Genomic DNA, 5,596 nt, shown 5'->3' with positions numbered 1-5,596 from the left:
TGTGGGGATGTTTTATTAATAAAGTCCCCTGTACAGTACGGTACACAGGTGTGTTAGTCCAGTAACTTTGTGTGCTAATATCCATTGTCAGCAGGTCCACTGTTTTCATTTCCATCTCCTGCTGACACATTCCAGTTTAAGCATCTCATTGAGCAGAGTGATAAATCTTCACATAAATGCATTCAGTTCTTCATTTTCCTGAATACCGTACCCACATAGTTTTTGTTCAAGCCCATTTTGTTTCTTGAATTGCCACTTTTAGCATCAGGACTTCTGACATCCCGGTTGTAATCTAAATACTCACTAAGAAGCTTGTGTGTGCCAACAGTTTCTCCCAGCATGTTGGAGAGACCTGCTGGAATGTCATTCTCCTTGGGTTGATCACAGCTCTTTAACTGATCTTACTAATCTAATAATTGTTGGGCTATTATTCCTATTGTCCCCAAAAATAACTCATCTTCTTCCACCTTGGCACCTCTAGAATGCCTAAAGAAACTGCTGAGCAGCTGACCTTTGTGTAGATGACTCAATTTCTGAACTATTTTCTTTTTGAATTTGGTCAATGCCAGTATTCACTATGTTACAATAGCACAAGATTCCCTGAGGCTCCTCATTTTAAAACCAGATGCTATCCAGTGCTATGGCATAAATTTCTGTGGCATTGCAAGCTTTTATGCTGTGACATACAAACTGGCACTTAGGCTGTATTTTTTGCCTGTCAGTGTCGCCCTGATTCTTTAGCCTTCTGATGACTGTTTACATATTTCTAGTGGAGTCTCTCACAAATGTAACATAAACAAGTAGATTGTTTTCATTCCAGTCTGTGATGGACTGCTGAACTGACCACTAGGGTCAGAAAGGTGTTCCTCTCATCTACCAATCCTTGCCCAAACTCCAAATCCTATTTAAATCACAAAACGATAATAAATTCCCTCTTTCTCTGCTCACCTCTGAACCTGAGTGAGTATGGTTCTTTCGTGTTCCTACCGGTGACATTTGGTGACCTCCGACTGTGGGGATTGCAGTCTGTGGAGTCAGCTTTAAGGTAATGGGGCTGGTTGGTAACTGGTCTTTTGCAAAAATGGTATTCCGTATCTCCAGGTTTGAGGCTTGGATCTTGCACAGTTTGCAAGCCCTCCTGGAGCGGCAGACGGTTTCTGTTTCCAGGGATGATTTTAAGTGTTTGTATTATTATGGGAAAAGCAATGGGTTTTTCTTTGAAGACTGGAGAGCCCTCTCACAGGACGAGTGGAGGCAATTCGGCTTCCACATCATCCAGGCTTTGTTTGCACATAACGATGCACACATGGAGGAGTTACTGGAGCTCTGGGAGCAATGTTTTGATGGTGTAAGTAGCTTCGAGTGGTGGAAAGTTTTTGAGAGAGACTTCATCTCCCCTAGAAAGGTTTCCGGCTCGGATGCCGTGGCTGGGGGGAAAGAAGAAGCGTCCCTCTCCGACGCTGAGACAGGCTCCGAGTCGGATCGGGGGGAGGACGCAGCTCCCGGCCAGCCGGGCGGGGTCCCGCGGGATTCCGGGGAGGCGGCCGCGGCGGCCCCACTGATCCCACCCATCCCCGCGCCCAGGAGGCTGAAGAGCGAGGGGGCTTTTCCCCCCGGCCCTCTGCGGCGCTGGCGGAGGGTGCGGGGCTGAGTCCTCCTGTCCCCCTGCCGAGGAAGCTGACGAGCGGGGGGGTTTTGCCCACCCCCGGTGCTCTCCCGGCGCTGGGGAAGGGGGCGGGGCTGAGTCCGCCTGTCTCAGCCCCAAGGAGGACAAGCGAGGCTGAAGCGGAGTCCCCGCCACGGGCGGCCGTGCCGGGCTCTGCGCCAGCCTCCGTGCCTGCGCGGGTCGCGATGGACCCGAGGGACGGGCAGTCTGTCCCGGCCCCCGCGGGGCGGGCGGTTCCCCCGCTGGGTCTCCGCGGCACGGGCGGGGCGTTACTGGCCGCGGGGCCGGACCCCTCCTCCCCTGCGCCGGTGCCGCCTGGCGCTGCGGGTGACACGGCATGTGAGTGGGTTCCGGGCCGAGCGGCCCCATGCCGCCTCCTGCTCGCCCCGCGGCCTCTCCCCCTCCAGCGCCGCCCGCTCCCCCACAGCTGGGCTAGTCTCGGGCTGTGGGGCGGGGCGGGGCGGGGCGGGGCGGGGCGGGGTCGCGGCTCCGCAAACCGCGCCCCTCCCGGCGTCCCATTTCCCCCCTGCCCTGGATCGGGGGGGTCGTGTGATGGGCTCGATCCGTCCCACGCTGGGTCCGCATGTCCCGGCTGGACCCGTGGCTGTACCGAGGTCCCTCGTCCGGGCCATGACGGCCAGCGCTCCTGCCCTGCCGACAGGCACAAGGGCAAGCGGCGGGGGCCGGTTCCGCGAGATGCGCTTTTAGCGCAGGCGGGGGCATGGCCACCAGGAGGTCAGCGCCTCCTTGGAGTGACCACGATTGCTCAATTTGTGTTTTTTGAGTCTTCTGTTCACAGGACAGAGAGCCAGTGGTGAGGAGACAGCTGTTCTGAAGCTACCGGGCTGGCTCAAGGGCACTGGACTGTTGTTGTGGCCAGAGACTGTCCTGAAACGATTTGTATCCTGTCTGTCCCTGAAATGGACATCACGCTTGTTACCCTTGCCCCTTGACCTCTGGAATGAACTGTCTCTCAAGACACATTGGTCGCCCTTCAGAACTTGGTTCAGGAGCTGTTGGACCAGGATCATCTGGAACTTTTTACCAGTCTGGGGACACTCCTGCTCTCTGCATCGAAAAGAAGTCTGGGAAATGGAGGTTGTGACGAGACGTCCGAAAAGTTAATGCTGTGGTGGACCGCATGAACATGTTGCAGGCTGATATGCCATTGCCCACCATGTTTCCCTCAGATTGGCCCATCCTCATTGTGACTCTGAATGATTGCTTTCTTGTGATTCCTTTGTATCCTACAGGTACCACTGGCTGATGCAGATGAATGGTCCTATCCCTGGCACAATTTGGACTGGGTCTTCCTGCCCCATCAGCCGCAATAAAGGGCAAGTACATAATTTGTGCTAATGCCTCAGTTTCAGCCGCAAAAGACGGCACAGGCATTGTTTGAGCTGATTGCTCCTTTTCAGCCACAAAGACGGCGATCACTTTGTTAGAGCTCATTGCTTGATTGATAATTAAGTGCAGGCAATTGATCCCAAAAGTGGAGATTTTGGAAAGGACAAGATAGGCCACTGTTACTTGGAAGGATGGATCTGAGTAGCAAGTTTTGGAAGGTCATGAGGATGGGTCAGCCCAGTGGGTGAATTGAGGGCTGCTGTCATGGCATTTCCAAAATTTCCCAGGAGCCTTTCAATTTAGTCACGGCTTTTGCTTCTGTGGCTGACGTAGCACAGCAGTTGGGTCATTCAATTTTGAAGGAAATCAGCAATTTTTTGTTTTGTTTCATTTGCTGAAGACCCTGTGTTGCTGTGTTGTGTGCCAATGAGGAAAAAAATAATTTTAAAACAAAAACGGGGAATGCAGGTTTCACCCTGCACACAGTTGATTGGCAAAGCTTTATATGCCATCAAGCACCTTATGGTGCCACGGAATTCTAATAACCCTGTCATGTTGAAAGATGGAGACCGTGACCAAATGAAAGTGCATGAACCACGGAGTGACTCAGATGCAGACGACGCGAGTGTTCACTCCAATGGTCCTTCAACAAGACTGAACATTGTTCATTTTTCTTTTTCCTATTTCTTTTTTCCTAACGCAAAAAGGGTGAGATGTCGCCCTGATTCTTTAGCCTTCTGATGACTGTTTACACATTTCTAGTGGAGTCTCTCACAAATGTAACATAAACAAGTAGATTGCTTTCATTTCAATCTGTGATGGACTGCTGAACTGACCACTAGGGTCAGAAAGGTGTTCCTCTCATCTACCAATCCTTGACCAAACTCCAAATCCTATTTAAATCACAAAATGATAATAAATTCTCTCTTTCTCTACTCACCTCTGAACCTGAGTGAGTGTGGTTCTTTCGTGTCCCTACCAGTGACATGTCAGCAATATCTTGAGAAAAGCACAAACTTTTCCTTTTTAATTGCCAGCTTGAAAAAAAGGAAATAAATTTGAGCTGAATGTAATCCAACTCCCTTTTTAACTTTATGAAAGAGAGATGGGATAGGTGTGAGTATAAGTGTATCTTTAAAATGTTTGCCACATAACAAAACAAATATAGCAATGGTGGCATTAAAAATAAAGGCAAATAGATTTGTTTCAAAATTAACTACCTAAATTCTATAAAGATAAGAACCCTAAGAAAATAATTAAATAAAGCATACATATGAAAAATGGTACATGAAGTTTAGAAAAATCTCTACATGCGTGTTTTCCAAAGATCAGAAGGATTTTTCTTATGGGTAGGTCTGTTAAACCCTTGTTGAGTAAGAAAGTCATTAGACTTTCATTGTAGAGTAGGAAAGTCATCTAGTACTTAAAGCTAGAGAAATTGAGCTGTGCTAATTTAACTTTTTATGCTGACCCTTTGCTGACTGATAATTTTTAACTATAATCTAATTTCATTATGACATTTTCCCAACACTATCTGTATAGTTTGTTTTATTAAACTAGCCTGTTTGTGTATTTCTTGCCTGCCTACAAGAAAAGTTAGCCAAGGTATATAAAGATTCTCTAAGGTATATAAAGATTCTCTAACTGAAGTCCCCTGTGTCAAGTAGTCTTGCTCAGTTTTTTATGTATATATTTCTCTGACAGCTCTGCAGCAGCCTTGCTGCTTTATTACTGGTTTAGAGAATGTATGGTCTGTTATCTTTCCACAATTAAAACCAAACAATACATATTTTACTTGGAGACCAAAGACTGTGATGTTTGGAGGGGTTTTTACATGCACACATGTGAATATGTAGGTGACTCATTACTACTGGCAGCAAGGAAAGGCCCATTACAAAAAAATGTAGAGGACTTATGTAAGTTCTTCCAATTTCTGAGCAAAAGCTACATCAATACACTCTAGCCAAGATATAGATAAAGAACCTTTAACAGAAAATCAGTTTTGCGTATGCAAACACTTTAAATCAGGCACAAAATGAGCCCTACAACATTCTCCCACAACTTTATTGTTTATGCTACAAACACCCTGACTCCAAATGAGCAGCTGCAAATCCAAATGGTCTTCTTAACTGAGCATTAATGTTAATTAATAATGACTGGAGAATGAAGGGGACAGAATCTCCTCAAATATTTACATTTATTCCTCATAAATCAATACTAACACAAGGCTGACAGCGGCTCAAACAGCATTTGATTCTGCCAGACAGCCATGGCCCATAGTTTGGCTGTTGCAAGGGGGAACACACAACACCAAGAAACCAGGCTTGCTGTCCCTGCTGTAACCTAGGGATGGAAAGAGAGGAAGTACTGGTGGAAGAAAAGATCATCCCATTCACTGTTAATCCCTCATGCTGATATCCCATGAGTAGTCAGCTGTGGCTTTCCACAATGCTCACAGATGTACACCATAGCAATGTCCATCTAGAATTTGTTCTGTTGCTGCTGCTGCTGCGTACCTGCGGTTCATGATCACCTACCCCTTTGGCAGATACCGCAGGGTCACCATGGCAACTGAGTGTT

This window comes from Chamaea fasciata, unplaced genomic scaffold (assembly GCF_029207755.1).
Source record: "Chamaea fasciata isolate MVZ Bird 193981 ecotype frontalis unplaced genomic scaffold, bChaFas1.0.hap1 SCAF_1, whole genome shotgun sequence".
Lineage (NCBI taxonomy): Eukaryota > Metazoa > Chordata > Aves > Passeriformes > Sylviidae > Chamaea > Chamaea fasciata.
Note: the sequence above shows the minus strand (reverse complement) of the source record.